Source organism: Macaca mulatta, chromosome 10 (genome assembly GCF_049350105.2).
Source record: "Macaca mulatta isolate MMU2019108-1 chromosome 10, T2T-MMU8v2.0, whole genome shotgun sequence".
Taxonomy (NCBI): domain Eukaryota; kingdom Metazoa; phylum Chordata; class Mammalia; order Primates; family Cercopithecidae; genus Macaca; species Macaca mulatta.
This window is the reverse complement of record NC_133415.1, coordinates 15,173,231-15,192,320: the sequence shown is the minus strand read 5'-3', so window position 1 is coordinate 15,192,320 and position 19,090 is coordinate 15,173,231. Positions and strand designations below refer to the sequence as shown.

The following is a 19,090-nucleotide window of genomic DNA, read 5'->3' as shown; positions in this document are numbered from 1 at the left end:
AACTGGAGCTCAAAGCACTTAAACAACTGGTAAAGTACCGTCCTGGAGGGCTCGTCCCCTGGACCTGAAGGCATCAACAGAATGTCCCTGGATCAGAGAACCCTCTGCTGACACAAACCCACTCCTCTACTCTCTTCTTCCCTGTGATGGATTGAATTGTGTCCCTACCAAAAATATCCATCATGTTGGAGCCCTAACTCCCAGTACCGCAGAATGTGACTGTGGTATTTGAGGACAGGGCCTTGGAAGAGGTAATTAAGTTAAAATGAGGTCCTTCGGGTAGGCCCTAATCCCATGGCTGGTGTCCTTATAATACAAGGAAGAGACAGGCGTGTGCGTGCACAGAGGGAAGACCATGTGAGGACACAATGAGAGGACGGCCACCTACAAGCCAAGGAGAGAGGGCTCAAAGGAAACCAAGCCTGTCCACACCATCGTGGACTTCCAGTCTCCAGAACTGAGAGAATAAATGTCTGCTGCTTAACCACACAGTCTGGCACTTCATCATAGCAGCCTGAGCAATTTATTTTTTTTATTTATATTTTTATTTTGAGACAGGGTTTCACTCTTGTTGCCCAGGCTGGAGTGCAATGGTGCCATCTCGGCTCACCACAGCCTCCGCCTCCCAGGTTTGCGCAATTCTTGCAGCCTCAGCCTCCTGAGTAGCTGGGATTACAGGTGCCCGCCACCACGCCTAGCTAATTTTTGTATTTTTAGTAGAGACAGGGTTTCACCATGTTGGCCAGGCTGGTCTCGAACTCCTGACCTCAGGTGATCCGCCCGCCTTGGCCTCCCAAAGTGCTGGGATTACAGGCGTAAGCCACCATGCCCGGCTGCCTGGGCAATTTATTACCTCTCACCATACCCCTCACCTGACTTGGGCTCTCTACAGCTCTTACTGTCTTGACCTACCTAGTAAGCGTGTTTGATTATTGTCTGTTTCCGCCACTAGAGAGGAAACTGCAGGGACTTCAGTTGCCTTATTCAATGACATGTCCCCGGAACCTAGAACAGTCTCTAGCAATTGATACGTATTTAATGAATAAATAAATTGAATGAAAATGGGATGTAAACCCACCTGCTGCTTCTGAAGTCACTCACTCCCTGTCCCACACCCCACTTCCTGCTGCTTTCTCTATTCCTTGCATCCACCTCTACTTCCTCCAATATAACAGCTACTAAATAATTTTAAATAGTATAAATTCAGACTGCGCGCAGTGGCTCGTGTCTGTAATCCTAGCACTTTGGGAGGTCGGGGTAGGAGGATCACTTGAACCCAGGTGTTTGAGACCAGCCTGGGTAACATAGCAAGACCCCATCTCTACCAAAAAATTTTAAAATCAGCCAGGTGTGGTGGCGTGCACCTATAGTCCCAGTTACTTGGGAGGCTGAGGTGGGAGGATCACTTGAGCCCAGGAGGTTGAGGCTGCAATAAGCTATGACTGTGCCACTGCACTCCAGCCTGGGCAAAAGAGTGAGACCCTGTCTCTTAAAAAAAAAAAAAAAATTGACAGGTAATAAAAAAAAAAAGTTAGGTTAAGATTTAGGTTGTGTTTTTGAGTTCGTATTTAACCATGGGAGGGTATTAAGGACTGACAGAGCTGTCCCAGTGAAACCTCAGGCCTAGTGCTGATCCAGGTCCCAAGAGCAGGCTGGAGAGGGGATGAAAGGAGCTCAGAAAATCTGCAAACACACAAGGGCAGCAGTGGCCACCATGACCACCGTGACCACCTGGGCCCCCAGCCCTGTTTGTGCCCTTAGTGGGGTGGGGAGCAACAAGACTTTGGAACCTTTCCCATGAGGAAACGACTTCTCTCCCGCTGTCTAGGAAGACAGCAGAATTCAGGTCAGCTGGATTTGAGTGGGGAACCGGGGTTAGGAAACGTGGGTCTTGGACACCGAAAGAGGCAGCCACAACACCTGGCAGAGGAAGCCTTTCTCTGGAATGAAAGGAAATACCAGAGCAAAGGCAACTCTTGCATTCCAATTTCTAGCCCCTTGACCACCCATCTTCTCCCCTTAGGCCCACCTCCAAATACTCTCTTTCTATAAGCATCTGTCTGCTCAAAAGTAGCCACTAGGATTCTGAAACTTCCTCTTTACAACAAAACTAAACTGTTGCAACTTGTTGCTACCATTCTCACACCATCCTGGAAAACGCGGGGCCTCAGCAGAGCCCAAGACGCCTGCCAATGGCCTTCCGACTTTGGAAGACCACTCCACCCCACTATCCTCCCCTGCCCCTGCCCCTGCCCTCAGCTGCCCCTGCCCCTGCCCTCAGCTGCCCCTGCTCCACTGCCACCCTCGGTAGGGTCTCTCTCAGTAGGGCCAGGGGCTATTTCCTAAGCCTCCCTGTTGTCAAGGTCTCTTGGAGACTTTTTCTCTCCCTCACTTCCTCCCAGTGGGTTTTCTGGCCAGGGGCCTTGGAAGTGACAGGCACAGTGGAGGCGGGGTGAACAGGTTGAAGAGCTTCCTCCAAAAGCCCAGAAAGATCTCCCAGCTCCCTTGTTCCTAAGCTTTCTCACCACTAATGACAAAGTGGTTTTACCTGTTTTCCATCGGCTGGAATCGACCGGAATTGGGCATCCAAGCAGGCGCCACCTCCTCAGTCCCCTCAATCACAGCCACACCAGAGTGAAGTGGCATGCTTCCTAGGTCTACACTGCGAGCCCCTCCAGGACAGGGCCTGGAACCTCACATTCATCTGCATCCTGACCAGCGGGCCGTTTCTGGCCTAGATCTAGAACAGATGTACTGGATACGTTTGCTGAATGAATTTCCAAGAGTCAATAAAACCCATGGAACTTTCTGGCAACATGAAACACGGCCCCTCCCCTCAGTGGACATAAGTGGGTCATTAAATTATGAATTGTGGAGACCAATGCAACATAGGAACTTCACATTATAGTACTAAGTAACTCAGAACACACACAGTCTCTGTTCTGCTTACAATTTTGTAAAATACATGTGTCTATGGACAGGAAACCCAGAAAAATGCAAAACAGTGGATGAGGTGCGGGGCAAATCTGCTCATTGCCAGCTTTGTTGCAATAATGCTTGTGGAATAAACACCACACACACACACCCTTATTTCTTTTTTACTTTAACAAGAGAAGAACTGGCTGGGTGTGGTGGCTCACACCTGTAATCCTAGCGCTTTGGGAGGCCGAGGCAAGTGGATCACCTGAAGTCAGGAGTTCAAGACCAGCCCGGTCAACATGGCAAAACCCTATCTCTACTAAAAATACAAAAATTAGCCAGGTGTGGGTAGTTCATACCTGTAACCCCAGCACTTTGGGAGGCCAAGATAGGCGGACCACCTGAGGTCAGGAGTTTTTGAGACCAGCCCAGCCAACATGACAAAACCCCATCTCTACTAAAAATACAAAAATTAGCCAGGCATGGTGGCACGTGCTTGTAATCCCAGCTACTCGGGAGGCTGAAGCAGGAGGATTGCTTGAACCCGGGAGGCGGAGGTTGCAGTGAGCCAAGATTGCGCCAGTACACTCCAACCTGGGCGACAGACTGAGACTCTGTTTCAAAAAATAATAATAAAAACAGAAGAACTGATTCTAATAACAATTAAGTCTCCCTCAATATTCCATGAAAAATCTCATGCCAAGACCTTTTTGGCTGGAAAAACGTGCTGGCCACACAACCAGAGGACGCAGGCGGCATTCCCAGCATCCACCCCGAGGTGAGTGACCCGGGGGTGGAATCCTGCCCTCCCACATTTCCTGGGAAATGGGGCAAGGAAGCAAGCCTTCACGGGCCGCCTTGGCTTATGAAGAGGCTGGGTCTTGGCCGAAGGAGGAGAGGAAGCATTTCACCAGCCCCAGGTGACTCACAGGGCCTTCGCCAACCTGAATCACCTCTGAACAAAGATCTGCCTGAGTCTGGGCAACTGAACGAGGTCCCACCCCTGCTCCCTGGACTTGCCACACCATGTCTCTACTTTACAATCTCAAAGCCTGCCTCCTTCAGGAAGCCTTCTCAGACTCCCCCATGCCTTCTCCCTGGGTTCCCAGCATCTGTATCTGGTGGGAGGCCATCAGCAACCAGAAAGAAGGGCCCATGTTTCCTTTCCCTCAGTATTCCCAGCACCCAACCAGTGCCTTGTACCTAGAATCAGTTCCAAGGAGTCACTACTGAATGACTATGGATCTGACGGGTGGATAGATGAGGGACGAACAGAACCCAATGGTTTCAAGTGGGCTGATGTCAAGAGCCCACGACGCAATATGATGGCAGGTCGTCTGGCTAGCTGGTTCCCCAGAGGGCACTACTCAGACAGGCACAGCAGTGCCTGGATTCACGCTAGGACCAGGGTCTTCCCACCTGCTCTCCCTTAGGTCCAACCACATTCATTTGAAAAATGGCCAGTGGGGTTAAAGGTGAAGTCAGTAGCCAAGGCATCACTGCTGACCTGGCAACCCCGCTGTGGGTTGCCATCTGCTGTATGAGAGATCCCATTCTGCCGCAGCCCAACATTCTCTCTGCACATTGAATGAATGCTCAGCCACTGGCGAGGGTGGAGGCCTCAAGGACCAGCCCAGCCGCTCACCGCCAAATGAGGAAACACAAGTCCAGGAGTGCAGGGCGTCTCCAAGGCCACAGAGAGTCAGGAGCTGGAGCACCCAAGTTTGAATCCCTGCACAGTATCCCCATCTGCAAAATGAGGATAAGTCCCTACCTTATGGAAACAAGGGAAGAATTAAATGAGATAATCCATGTAAAAGCCCTAGCAATGGCCAGGTGTAGGTGCGGTGGAGGCTCATGCCTATAATCCCAGCACATTGAGAGGCCAAGGCAGGAGGATCACTTGAGGCCAGAAACTTGAGACCAACCTGGACGACACAGTGAGACCCCATTTCCATTTTTTAAAATATAAGTTAAATTTTTTTAAATAAAAGATAATAAATTTTTTAAAGCATCAGCATGGTACCTAGTACATACAAGTGCTCAATAATTTCTTTTTTTTTTTTTTTTGAGACAGAGTTTTGCTCTTGTTGCCCAGGCTACAGTGCAATGATGAAATCTCAGCTCACTGCAACCTCTGCCTCCCAAGTTCAAGCAATTCTCCTGCCTCAGCCACTCCAGTAGCAGGGATTACAGGCATGCACCACCACACCTGGCTAATGTTGTAATTTTAGTAGAAATGGGGTTTCACCATGTTGGCCAGGCTGGTCTCGAACTCCTGACCTCAGGTAATCCACCCACCTCAGCCTCCCAAAGTGCTGGGATTACAGGCATGAGCCACCACACCCGGCCAATAAAGTTTAATAATTATAATTAATAGCAAGGCTGTGATGTGACCCAGACAGCAGCTCTTCCTCCCTTCCATGCCCACCTTCCCATTCTCCCTCCTCCTCTCAGGCAATCCTAGCCTCCAGAAACTTGGCTCAAGATGCTCAGATGTCTCTAGTGACTCAGGGTAGCATGGGCTTCCCTCAGTATCCCAACTCCCTGTTGGAGGATAAGGCTGCTTGGTGACAGGGACAGTCTGTCAGTCCTCCATCCCTGCTGAGCCCCACCAAGACAGCACAGTGCAGACCACATAACTGGAGCTTAGGGAGTCTCTGCGGACTGATTTGGCAAAGGACAACTCCCTTATACCCAATACTTGGTTCTTAAATATAAAAATAAAAACTCGAAAATGCCTCCCTACCACCTTTCTCCTCCTAGGGATTCCCCCATCAGCGTTCTGTAAAACGAAGAGGTCACTAAATGGCATTCAAAAGCTTTTGGCTGTCTAGGCCTCCCTGTCACAGGCTTAGAAGTGAAGACACCAGCCAGGCACAGTGGCTCACGCCTGTAATCCTGGCATTTTGGGAGGCCGAGGCAGGTGGATCACCTGAGGTCTAGAGTTTGAGACCAGCCTAGGCAGCATGGTGAAACCCGTCTCTACTAAAAATATAAAAATTAGCTGGGCATGGTGGTGCACGCCTGTAATCCCAGCTACTCGGGAGGCTGAGGCAGGAGAATCGCCTGAACCCGGGAGGCGGAGGTTGCAGTGAGCCAAGATTGTGCCACCACACTCCAGTCTAGGCGAAAGAGCGAGACTCTACCTCAAAAAAAAAAAAAAAAGTGAAGACACCAATGAGACCTGAACCCCATTTGTGCAACAAGGACTAGGAGCTGATTCTAACTGTCCCAAACATGGAGTTACAGCCTGGGGACAGAAATGAAAGAAGACCCCGCCTTTGACCTCCTCGTCCGCATAGGACAGTGAGTTCTCAAATCTTCTCCCCCATTCTGGCCCAGTTAGATTAAGTCACCCAAACTGTCCCAAATGTCTCGTTCTTTATGTTTATCAGACAGGAAGCTGCCTCCTCTAGCTCAGTGACTTAATGTGAAACACAGGAAACGCAGTGGCTTTTGAACATAGACAACTCTAAATAAAGGTGCCTCTATTGCTTTGTAACAGGCTTTCTAAAAAAAAAAAAAAAAAAAATACTTAACCCTCAGATCAGTGTAACGAGATGAACTGTACTGTATGGGAAAAGGATGCAAAAGTTGCAGGCATCAGAAACCCCAGCATCAATGCCGGGGGTGGGTTCCAGCAGTTTCCTTAGTCATCTTAATCGTCACACCTTGTTATCAAGGGACAGGCTTGTTGGATAAATATGAAATCTTTAAAACTTGAACCTGGCCGGGCACGGTGGCTCACGCCTGTAATTCCAGCACTTTGGGAGGCCAAGGCAGGTAGACTGCTTGAGCTCAGGAGTTTGAGATGAATTTGGGCAACATGGCAAAACCTCATCTCTACAAAAAAAAAAATTAACCAGGCGTGGTGGTGTACGCCTGTGGTCTCAGCTACTTAGGAGGCTGAGGTGGGAGGAATGCTTGAGACGGAGGCTGAGGCTGTAGTGAGTTTTTATCGCACCACCACATTCCAGCGTGGGCAACAGAGAAACATGCTGTCTCAAAAAAAAAAAGGAAAGATGAAGAGGAGGAAGAGGAGGACCAGACCACTTCACATCCATTTATAATGCTAAGAAAGAGGCTTCTCCATGGTGCAGATGGGAAAACTAAGGCAAGCAGCAGGAGAAAAGGCGGGGGGTCTGGTCCTAGCTCTGCCTGATCCCACAACTTTGTTTTGTTCCTTCTCCCATGCATTTTGTGTTGAAAACACAACAAATTATCACCCAAGACATTAAGTGACCTAAAGTTACTAGAAATCAGGGCTGGCTGAGGACAGTGGGCAGCGGTGTGGCTTTCTGAATGGCCCACCCTGCTGCCTGGCACCACCCCATGTGAAATATTGATTTTTCGAGCTGTGGGAACTTTCAGTTCAAGTGGCCACGTCCAGCTGGAAGAAGTTCAGAGAAACCCAAAACACTTCCCACCCCATTCCTTAACCCTAGTGTCCCCCGCCAAAAAACAACAACAAAGACGAAGGGAGTAGAAGAATAGACTCTTAAGGAAAGATTAAAGGAGCTAAGTATGTATTGCTTGGCTAAACAGGGAATAAACATCAAAAAAAAAAAAAAAAAAGGGAGAGTCACCATTTAGAAAACACGTTTAAATGAAGCCTCCTGATTTGGAAAGGCACTGGGATGAGTGAAACCAGGGGCCGAGGTTTTCTACTGACTCACAGAATGAGCTTGGGCAAATCACTTTTTCTCTAATTAGGAAAAAAAAAGAAATGTTATTTTAATTATTCCCAACATCTCTTCCAGCCAGGCATTCTATAATTCTAAACTCAGTAGGGAGGGCTTTCATTGTTGTTGCTGATTTTTCTTTTAAGCAGGGGATCATTTCAAATTAGAGATAAAATGAAAGAAGAAAGGCTCTTCTTTCTAAGGCCCACGTTCCCAAAATGATGTAAACGTCCTTCTGATGAGTGGCAACCTACTCAAGGAGATTAGCTTCGAGCTCCCCAACACATTAAAAATTGTACAGAGAGGCCAGGCGCGGTGGCTCACGCCTGTAATCCCAGCACTTTGGGAGGCCGAGGTGGGCGGATCACAAGGTCAGGAGATGGAGACCATCCTGGCTAACGTGGTGAAACCCTGTCTCTACTAAAAATACAAAAAAATTAGCTGGGTGTGGTGGCAGGTGCCTGTAGTCCCAGCTACTCAGGAGGCTGAGGCAGGAGGGGGGCGTGAACCCGGGAGACGGAGCTTACAGTAAGCCAAGATAGCACCACTGCACTCCAGCCTGGGCAACAGAGCAAGACTCTGTATTAGAAAAAAAAAAAAAAAATTGTACAGACAGACATCATGCTTGGTCCAAGAAGGGGAGAGAGGGACCTCCCTGAGAAGCCCCCTTTCTCCTCTGGGACATACCATAAGGATGATAAGGGCCTCTGAGTGGTACCAAGGAAGTGACTCGAGGGTGGGGGAGATCAACTACCTGTAACCCCACTACAGGCCTCAGCCCAACCTGCGTGGCAGGAAGCCACACCTTTCGGGAAGGCCATGCAAGGCTCCCTCCAGCCACAGCAGGAGGGTCCCGGGCTAGAGATGCAGACAGCCACTGAGGGACTCCCAGCTGCTCCGGTGCTCGGCAGAAGTCCAGCCAAGGGCTTTCTCTGGGGACACCTGCCCGGTTGCTGAATCATCTCAGGCTCAAGAAGCTAATCGTGGGAATGGGAACCTGAGTAATTCCAACAGAAGCCTGCCTAGGTTACTTTTTAAAGAGACATGCATCAGACCGAGTAGGCAGCTCCCCTCCTGCCTCCCAAATATTTGGTGCCATCTAAGCACAAGGGACGGGGGCTGGGTACAGATACAGGCCACCTGCCCGTGCAGTGGCAGTCCCATTTTAGAGCCAGGCTCATAGTGTGTACTCACGTGTGACTCACACCATTCTCCCAGGAGGCCCGGAGGCTGCCTTGCAGGACCTCAGGACCCTGACGGGGTCTTCCAGACCTTGATCAGGAAAGGAGTCAACCAGGCACAACAGCAGCACCGGCAGCTCCTCCCAGGGCCCACACCATCCAAGGTGAAAGACAGCCGTCCTTGAGAAGAGGGGCAGTGCCCTCCGATTCAAAACACCCCTCTGATCACATCTTCTCAAGAATTTGGGCTTTTCCAGTATTGTTATACATAAAAACCACAGGCCAGATGTCTCAGGGGAAACTGGGGACAGAGTGGGAAGGGACATAATAGTGGATGCAACGACCCCAAGTTAAAAAAGAAGGCCGGGTGGCCGGCTGCAGTGGCTCACACCTGTAATCCCAGCACTTTGGGAGGCTGAGGCGGGTGGATCACCTGAGGTCAGGAGTTCGAGACCAGCCTGGCCAACATGGTGAAACCCTGTCTCTACTAAAAATACAAAAATTAGCCGGGCGTGGTGACAGGTGACTGTAATCCCAGCTACTTGGGAGGCTGAGGCAGTAGAATCGCTTGAACCTGGGAGGCGGAGGTTGCAGTCAGCAGAGATCACACCATTGCACTCCAGCCTGGGCAACAGAGTGACACTCCGTCTCAAAAAAAAAAAAAAAAAAGCAAGCCAGGTATGTGAGGGCCTGGGTTGGGCTCCAGGTTGGGGTGGGTTCCCTAGGGCAGGACAGCTTATGATTTGGAGCCAAGCGAATTATGGAAACCTTGCAAGAGGGATCCCAAAACGCTCTCCACACACATGCAGGCTTTCTCTTCTCATACAGCAAAGAAAAATCAATCATCTACCATTTCCCAGAATATGAAGAAGTGGATCAGAAGGCACTTCTGTTTAAGGGGTTACTCTAGTGATGTGACATCATGGGAAGAAAACAGGACCCTAAGGTTTCAAGCACAAAGACCCTTCCCTCCTTCCTTGTACAAGGTAGGCATTCCGTTTGCACCATGGAACCTAAAGCAATGCACTTTAAAGTTGAGACCTACAGCTTGGCCAGCTGGACCTCTTATTTTTATAGTTAAGAAAAATGAGAAATAGCTGAATTTTGGATTCTTTAAGGACAATATGGCCAGGCGCAGTGGCTCATGCCTGTAATCCCAGCACTTTGGGGAGAAGAAGCGGATGGATCACCTGAAGTCAGGAGTTTGGGACTAACCTGGGCAACATGGTGAAACCCCATCTCTAATAAAAATACCAAAAAATTAGCTGGGCGTAGTGGCGCACGCCTCTAATCCCAGCTACTCAGAAGGCTGAGGCAGGAGAATCGCATGAACCCGGGAGGTGGAGGTTGCAGTGAGCAGAGATCGATCATGCCACTCCAGCCTGGGCAATAGAGCGAGACTCCATCTCAAAAAAAAAAAGTATTCAGTGAAATGTACTGCTCAATCCCTGTTGCCTATGCAACCACCATTATCAGGGTCTCAATATCTTTCCAGAAATACTGCATGCACAGAGCGGAGTTTACATACCATGTTTTACACAAAACGAAGCACCATTTACACTACGTTGCGTCTGGTGTTTTTCACTTGCAACATAGCTTGCAGAGCACGCCCTATCAGTATATATGGATTGACCTCATTTTTCAAAGGGCTGCAAGGATTTCCACTGTACAGCTGTACCATGATTTAGTTGACCTTTTTAATAGACAGCTTGTTTCCTGTCATTTTCTATGTCAGTGTGAAGATGAAGATTCTCAGATACTCCCTTTAGCACATCTGAGTTTATCTGTGAGATAAATTCCTAGAATGCACTCAGAAGGAGTATGCTTTGACAGATACTGCCGAACAACTTTCTTTTTTTATTGTTGTTCTTTAATGTAATAGAGACAGAGTCTCCCTATGTTGCCCAGGCTGGTCTAGAACTCCTGGGCTCAAGGAATCCTCCCCTCTTGGCCTCCCAAAGTGCTGGGATTACAGATGTGAGCCAACATGCCCAGCCCCAAACGACCTTCTAAAAAGAGGATTGTACAATATACACTCTCATCAATAAGGTACCAGAGTGCTGGCCAGGTGCAGTGGCTCACGTCTGTAATCCCAGCACTCTGGGAGGCCAAGGCGGATGGATCACCTGAGGTCAGGAGTTCGAGACCAGCCTGGCCAACTTGGTGAAACCCTGTCTCTATTAAAAATCCAAAAATTAGCTGGGCGCGGTGGCAGGCGCCTATAATCCCAGCTACTCGGGAAGCTGAGGCAGGAGAATGGCGTGAACCCGGGAGGCGGAAGTTGCAGTGAGCTGAGATCATGCCACTGCACTCCAGCCTGGGCAACAAAGGAAGACTCCATCTCAAAAAACAAAAAATAAAAGAGTGCCTAGGAAATTAAAATTACTTGATTTTGCTGGGCGTGGTGGCTCATACCTATAATCCTAGCACTTTGGGAGGCCAAGGCAGGTGGATCACCTGAGGTCAGGAGTTCGAGACCAGCCTGGCCAACATGGTAAAACCCCATCTCTACTAAAAATGCAAAAACTAGCTGGGTGTGGTGGTGCACCCCTGTAATCCCAGCTACTCGGGAGGCTGAGGTGAGAAAATTGCTTGAACCCAGGAGGTGGAGACTGCAGTGAGCCAAGATCGCGCCATTGCACTCCAGCCTGGGCAACAGAGTAAGAACCCATCTCAAATAAATAAATAAATAAATAAAATTACTTAATTTTTCAGTTTCTCAGGCACTCCCATGCATAATTTGTGGGCACATAAACTGGTATGATGTCTTTGTAGGGAGACATGGCACCTCCTAGGAAATCAAACCTGGCCAGGCACAATATTTCACACCTGTAACCCCAGCACTCTGGGAGGCTGAGGCAGGAGGGTTGCTTGAGCCCAGGAGTTTGAGACTAGCCTGGGCAACACAGCAAGATCCCATCCCTACAAAAAACACAAAAATTAGCCGGGTGTAGCGGTATGCACTTGTAATCCTGGCTAGTCAGGAGGCCGAGGCAAAGAATTGCTTGAGCCCAGGAATTTGAGGCTGCAATGAGCTATGATCATGCTACTGCACTACAGCCTGGGCAGCAGAGCAAGACCCTGCTTCAAAACAAAATAAAAAAAACACAAAGGAAATCAAACCTCCCCTTGCCCAGAGCCAGGGTTGGAAGCAAGGTCTCCAGTCACCCAAGTCCAGTGCTCTTCCTATATCACCCTTTGGCTGTCTCCCAGACCACGGGAAACCACGTGTTTGAATTAAAACCACAGTCTGCACACCTTCTGTCCCAGCCAGGACCCTGTGAAGAGATTACTCAGCACAAACTCATCACCAAGTGCATTCAAAAGCATCAGCAGATGGGCCTCATAGCCACTTGCCTATTCACCATTCGGGCATCACAGTCCACAGCCACAATACACGCATACCTTATTGTGCATAGAGGCAGAAAGAACATGGAGCTAGAAGCCAGGAAAACAATCTATCCTCCACCCTCATCCCCGCCCCCTCAACCTGATAACCCAGGGAGTTAAGACTGATCATTTATACTAAAAAAAAAAAAATGTGGGCGGGGGGCCGGGTGCAGTAGCTCACGTCTGTAATCCTAACACTTCGGGAGGCCGAGGCGGGTAGATCACCTGAGGTCAAAAGCTCAAGACCAGCCTGGCCAACATGGTGAAACCCTGTCTCTACTAAAAATACAAAAAAATTAGCCAGGTGTGGTGGCGGGCACCTGTAATCCCAGCTATTCGGGAGGTTGAGGCATGAGAATTGCTTGAACCCAGGAGGTGGAGGTTGCAGTGAGCCAAGATCGTGCCACTGCACTCCAGCCTGGGTGACAGAGACCTTGTCTCAAAAAAAAAAAAAAAAAGTGGGGGAGGGGGTGCTGGGCATAGTGGCTCACGCCTATAATCCTAGCACTCTGGGAGGCTGAGGCAGGTGGATCACTTGAGGTCAGAAGTTCCAGACCAGCCTAGTCAAAATGGCAAAATCCCATCTCTACTAAAAATACAAAAATTAGCCAGGTGTGGTGGCAGGCACCTGTAATCCCAGCTACTTGGGAGGCTGAGGCAGAAGAATCGCTTAAACCTGTGGGCAGAGGTTGCAGTGAGCGGAGATTATGCCACTGCGCTCTAGCCTGGGCGAGAGTGAGACTCATCTCAAAAAAATAAAAAAAATTTTAAAAAATCACATACAAGCCGAGGACGGTGGCTCACACCTATAATCCCAGCACTGTGGCAGAGGCCAAGATGGGCAGATCACCTGAAGTCAGGAGTTCGAGACCAGCCTGGCCAACATGGTGAAACCTCGTCTCAACTACAAATACAAAAACTAGCGGGGTGTGGTGGTAGGCACCTGTAATCCCAGCTACTCAGGAGGCTGAGGCAGGATAATTGCTTGAACCCAGGAGAAGGAGGTTGCAGTGAGCCAAGGTCGCGCCATTGCACTCTAGCCTGGGCGACAGAGCAAGACTCTGTCTCAAAAAAAAAAAAAATATTGGCCGGGCGCAGTGGCTCAAGCCTGTAATCCCAGCACTTTGGGAGGCCGAGACGGGTGGATCACGAGGTCAGGAGATCGAGACCATCCTGGCTAACACGGTGAAACCCCATCTCTACTAAAAAATACAAAAAACTAGCTGGGCGAGGTGGCGGGCGCCTGTAGTCCCAGCTACTCAGGAGGCTGAGGCAGGAGAATGGCGTAAACCCGGAGGTGGAGCTTGCAGTGAGCTGAGATCCGGCCACTGCACCCCAGCCTGGGCGACAGAGCAAGACTCCGTCTCAAAAAAAAAAAAAAAAATACACACACACACACAGCCACTACATAATAGGCCATGTACATACTTTATTTCTTTCAGTTCACGCATCTTACCCCACAGGGTAGGATCTTGATTCCCGTATTACATATGAGCACATCCAGGCTGTGAGGCTAAGTGACTTGCCTAAGGTCACAAAGCTAGTAAGCGGCAGGGTCAGGATTTGAACTCGGCCTGTTTCCAAAGCTCACGTTCTTTCCACTATCGCACTCTTCTCAGCTCTAAAAGTGGGATTCAGTAAGCCACAGGAGCAGCACTGCCAGGGCTCCATTCTTTTGTCAGCAGAGGACTCCAGCCCAGGGTCTCAGCACACCAAGGGTTAAGGCTGAGAGGCAGTGACTCTCTGGGGCTGCACAAAGGGAAATGCACTTCCTGCCCCAGCAGGCAGAGATGCTGTTTTATGCTCAGTAAATTAGGACGTTTGTTTAATTAAGAGGACACACAGATTTTGTTATTCTAAATATTTTTGGAACATAATGCTTGGGAGGAAGCTGTCAAGGCATGGGTTTTTTCGGTTTGTTTTTTTTTTTTTTTTTCTCTTCTTCCTTTGCTTTGGGTTTCTCTTTCTCCCCCTCCAAGAGAAGAAGGGTACGGCTCGGAGGAAAACGACAGCCAACCCCTCCTCTCCTTTTGAAATAAAGATGTCAAGCTGGTAAGGGCTGTCTTAAGTACTTTATTGAAGAATTAGCTAGAAGAGGAAGTAAAGGAAGAACAGCCAAGCTGATTTCTAGCAATACCCTACCAGGCTACATAACAATGCTGCATTTTTTGAGTGTGTTTTTCTTCTTTTAAAGCGCTAACAGATCCTTGTTTTGTTTTTTCTGGAGCAAGAGCGGGCAAAAGGCAGGCTGTGATTAACATGCGTCCTTCATCCTACAAGAGAGAAGTTGTCCCATCTCCAACCCCTTAGGTTAAAAAGTTTAAAAATAAAAGCAAGAAAGCCAGGGCCCTGATCTTCTCTTTCCTCTACCCTGCTGAACCTTTCAGATGAGCAGCCTCACAGAATGCTGCTCTTTTCTCCCGGACTGGAGAGCTCCCCAAACGGAACCTGCCAATGCCGGCTCTCCAGACACCTGGATCTGCCCACCTGCGCTGCCAGGGCTTGCTGAGTATGAAGACTGAAGTTCTTTGGTGTCACCCCACAGTCATCTAGGGCGCAGTGGCTCTCAAATTACACTAAGCAATCTCTCCATGTTTTTAATTACCCTCCAATTACCCACAAAAAGGCTCCTCACTTTCCAGCACCGCGTGCTTGCCTCAGTTTGCCAAACCTGCAATGTGCTTCTCCCTCGTAGCAGCTCCCTCCTTGTCCCAGAGAAGTGGCCCCTCTCAGCCTTGAAATTCCTCGAGTCCTTTGTCTATGGCATACTTGGGACACACATCACAGGCTGCCTTTGTATTTCACTCGTTCTGCCACTTTCCCCTTGAGGACTGTAAACTCCCCAAGGGCAGAGGCAGGGCCCGGGATTTCACAGGGCAGTCTGGCTCCCTTCTCCCAATCTCCATGACTCACAGTACCTTTCCGGGGTCCCTGTCATCTCCACCTCACGTTAGACTCATCTACGGATTTGTCTCAGTTCTCCCCTAAGTGCCCATGGGCACGGGCCAGGTCTTACTCAACTCCCATCCCCCACCACCTGCCAGAGTCCCTGGCACAGAGAGGGCAGTTAAATATTTGCTCAATTACACATCTGTGTCCCCTTCCCCCCACATAGCAGCCTTGTATACAAACTGACTATTATTAATTGAGTGATTGTCTCAAAAGGCCTCCCTCCTTACCAAAAAGGAACTCCTAAGCCATCAGGTGAGCCAAACACTGGCCCAGACAGTGGAGTTAGAATGGCCACAGTGTTGCGCCGCATAGAGAAGGAGCCAAGGTTCTCTTCCCTTTCCACAGTTACTCAACAGTTACTTTGAAATCCTGTTAAACCCAGAAAAGGGCGCAGTGAACCGAAAAGTGGCTGGGCCTCTCAACTGCCCGGTGGAGAGAGCGCCTGCCTCCACGACCTGGGACTTCCCAAGGAGTCTGCTCTCCACACCGGCTGGGTGGGGCCGAACGTTCACCCTGCCCCCCACCTCAGGACAGCCGGCAAGCTAGTGCTGGGGGTGCTGCCTCTCAGTTTGAAACAGCGGGGCTTTCCTGGAGGAATGAGGATGCCGCCGTCCTATCTCCTGCGCGTGGCCCCAGAACAGGATGGGGTGGGGACTCCAGCACAGGGAAGCGGGTGCGGGGAGTGGAGAATAGAAAACTCCGATCTGGCTCAAACAGGAAAGATGCAATCGCCCAGGCCTGGTCGTAACGGCAGAGCCAGCTGCCGCCGCGCCCCGCCCGGGCAGGATGGCCCCTGGGTGCGGTGGAATCAGGTGCACGCCTGGGCGGCCCCGACGGCTGCTGCATTCCGGGCCTCCCTCCCCCGGGGAACAGAAGTCGGAGGTCGAGGGCTGGAGCAGGGGCTGGGGGTGGCCCTTCCTGCCTCGCGCCCAGGTCCCCGCCGGGTCCTCCTTGTCCGGGCAGCCGCCGCACCTCCCCCGGGCCCTCCTCGGCCAGCCTGACGGCAGCGGGCGAATGAGGAAGTCGGCCGCGGAGGCGGAAACCGGGCCGGGTGCAAGGTCTGCAGCGGGACGGTCCGACTCTGACTCAGGAGGACGCCCTGACAGCTGCCAAACGGTGCCCGCTGCCCGTTACCTCCGTGCCTCAGACGCCAGGAACTTCCACCGGAGCGGCTGCCCCGGGCTCCCAACCCGTGAGGCTGGGTCCCAGGGGCCGCGGCTCCCGGAAGGGGTTAAAAAGTTTGCCAGAGTCGGGCCTGGGCGAGGCGAGGCGAGGGCGGGGCGCGTGCCCCAGCGGCAGGGGGAGGTCGGCTCCGGTGCCCAGTCCTGGGACCGCACCGGGGAACACGAGGGGCGCAGGGGAGCGCGGGTCCCGAGGCCGCCCCTGCACCCCGAGGCCTCGCTGCCGCCGGCCCCCTCCCCGAGTTCCCGCGCGGGGGTCCCGGTCCCCCTGGGAAGGATGCGGTGCCGGGCACCGGGCCGCCGGCGTCCGCGCCTGCCCGCGCGGGTGGCGGGCCGCACCGAGCCCAAGAACCACAAGTCGGCCCGGCGGCCGCGCGTCTCGCCCCCGCCCGCCCGCCGCCGCCTGCCCGGGGCGGGACCGCGGTGGGGCTCGCTCACCTGAACCTGGATCTGCCCCGGGAACAGGAGCTGGTCTCCCGAGAGGACTTTCTCGAGCGCTCGGGCGGCGGCCGGGTGGGGCGAGCGCACGAGGCGGGAGCTGCAGCAGGTCAGCCTTGCTCAGCCTTCAGTGCCCTGCCCAGGAACCGCGGTGATCTGCGCGCCTCACCGCACCCAGCTCGGCTCCTCGCCGCCTTCCCGCCCCGCCCTCGGAGTCGCGGGCCCATTCCCAGCCCGGAGCCGGCTCCGGGGCGGAGCCTGGAGGCACAATCCCGCCCCCCTTCCTGCTTCACCCACTGCAGGCCGCGCCTGGCTTTGATGGGCAGACGTGTTGGCCTCTGGAAAGGGGAGTGGGCGGAGCCTCTGCGGCCAGATGGGTGGGGATTCATCCTCCTCTTTCGCCCCCACCTCACCACCCGCTCGACCTTCCTCCGCTTCCTAGGCGGGAGCCCCGCCCTCTAGGGCGGGTCCAACGGACAGCCAGGTTCTAGGATAGGATTGACACAGAGGGAATCCAATCAGGAGGCGGCAACTCGGGGCGCGGAGGGCTCCGGGCCGGGATTTTGGTGCCTTGCCTGGGCCGGGGCGAGGCCCGCCGGGAGCCGACAGGGAAGGTCTGGAACTCCCCGCCCCGCAAGCCGACTGGGAAGGTCTGGATACCCCGCCCCGCGAGCTGTGCTCTCAGTCTCCTGTCATCCCACCAGTAGGACAGATATTAAGTACCATATATGGGAAAAATGCTATTTTACATAATTATGATCCCTGTGGGGGCGGGCATGGACTCAACCCTGGATTCCATTGTGGGCGTCTTGAGTTCGATTCCTGACCCTGCCTCTTTAGAGACCGCACGTTGCTGCCTTTCAGCCTCCAAACCTTTGCTCTGGCCGTTCTTTCAGCCTGGAATACCCTTCGGAGCCTCTCTTCACCTCCATGTCATTAACTCGCATACATCCTTTCAGATGCTTGTTACAAATTGCACTTTTTTTTGTTGTTACTGTCCACTACAAGAGGATAAAAAATGTTTTCATTTTTAAATGAAAAATCTTTTGATCCATCTGGAATTTATTTTTGGGGTGAGGAAGAAACCTGACATAATTTTTGTAAAAGCCACTTGTCCAGACACTATTTTCTCCACTGATTTTAGTTGGCACCTTCATCGCCTATTCAACTATTTTATACTTTAAGCTGTTTCTGACTTGTATACATTGATCTTTCTGTGTGCACCTGTGCCAATCCTTCAATGCTTTAATGATGATACCTTTATAATACATTCTATATCTATGAGGGTAAATTTCTCATCCTTACTCTTTCTTACTGGAATGTTCTTCCTATCATGACTAAACTGTTCTTCCAAATTAACTTCAGAAAAAAAACTATGTTCTAAAGGCAAAAAAAAGCTGGGAAAAAAAAGATTTTGCAACTCTGTGACAAAGAATTACTATCAGCAGTATATAAAGATCTCTTCCCAGTTGATAAGAAAAACCTCAGCGGGGCACGGTGGCTCACGCCTGTAATCACAACACTTTGGGAGGCCGAGGCAGGCGGATCACCTGAGGTTGGGAGTTCAAGACCAGCCTGACCAACATGGAGAAACCCCGTCTCTACTAAAAATGCAAAAAAATTAGCCAGGCATGGTGGCCCATGCTTGTAATCCCAGCTACTCAGGAGGCTGAGGCAGGAGAATCGCTTGAACCCAGGAGGCGGAGGTTGCAGTGAAAAGAGATCATGCCATTGCACTCCAGCCTGGACAACAAGAGCGAAACTGCGTCTCAAAAAACACGAAAAAAGAAAGTAAGAAAAAGAAAAACCTCAAAGACTCCAAAATAAAAATGGCCAAAAACAGGAACAGGTGATTTTAAAGAAGAATTATAAATGGCCAATAATTATTTTTTAAAAGTCATCAGAGGGGCCGGGCGCGGTGGCTCAAGCCTGTAATCCCAGCACTTTGGGAGGCCGAGACGGGCGGATCACGAGGTCAGGAGATCGAGACCATCCTGACTAACACGGTGAAACCCCATCTCTACTAAAAAAAATACAAAAAACTAGCCGGGCGTGGTGGCGGGCGCCTGTAGTCCCAGCTACTCGGGAGGCTGAGGCAGGAGAATGGCGTCAACCCGGGAGGCGGAGCTTGCAGTGAGCTGAGATCCGGCCACTGCACTCCAGACTGAAGGGCAGAGCGAGACTCCGTCTCAAAAAAAAAAAAAAAAAAAAAAAAAAAAAAGTCATCAGAGGCCGGGCACAGTGGCTCACACCTGTAATCCCAGCACTTTGGGAGGCTGAGGTGGGCGGATCACGAGGTCAGCAGATCAAGACCATCCTGGCTAACATGGTGAAACCCCGTCTC

General features: G+C 51.1%; 1 protein-coding gene across 14 annotated transcripts in view; it reads right to left on the bottom strand.

Moving 5' to 3' along the window:
* Positions 1-16,906, bottom strand: part of MYH9 (myosin heavy chain 9) — a 106,953-nt gene extending 90,047 nt beyond the window's left edge. For all 14 annotated transcript variants that reach the window (XR_013399116.1, XR_013399115.1, XR_013399117.1 and 11 more), the window contains exon 1: positions 16,747-16,906. The gene's annotated coding sequence lies outside the window, so the exon portion shown is untranslated. The remainder of the gene's footprint in view (positions 1-16,746) is intronic.
* Between the last annotated feature and the right edge of the window lie 2,184 nt (positions 16,907-19,090).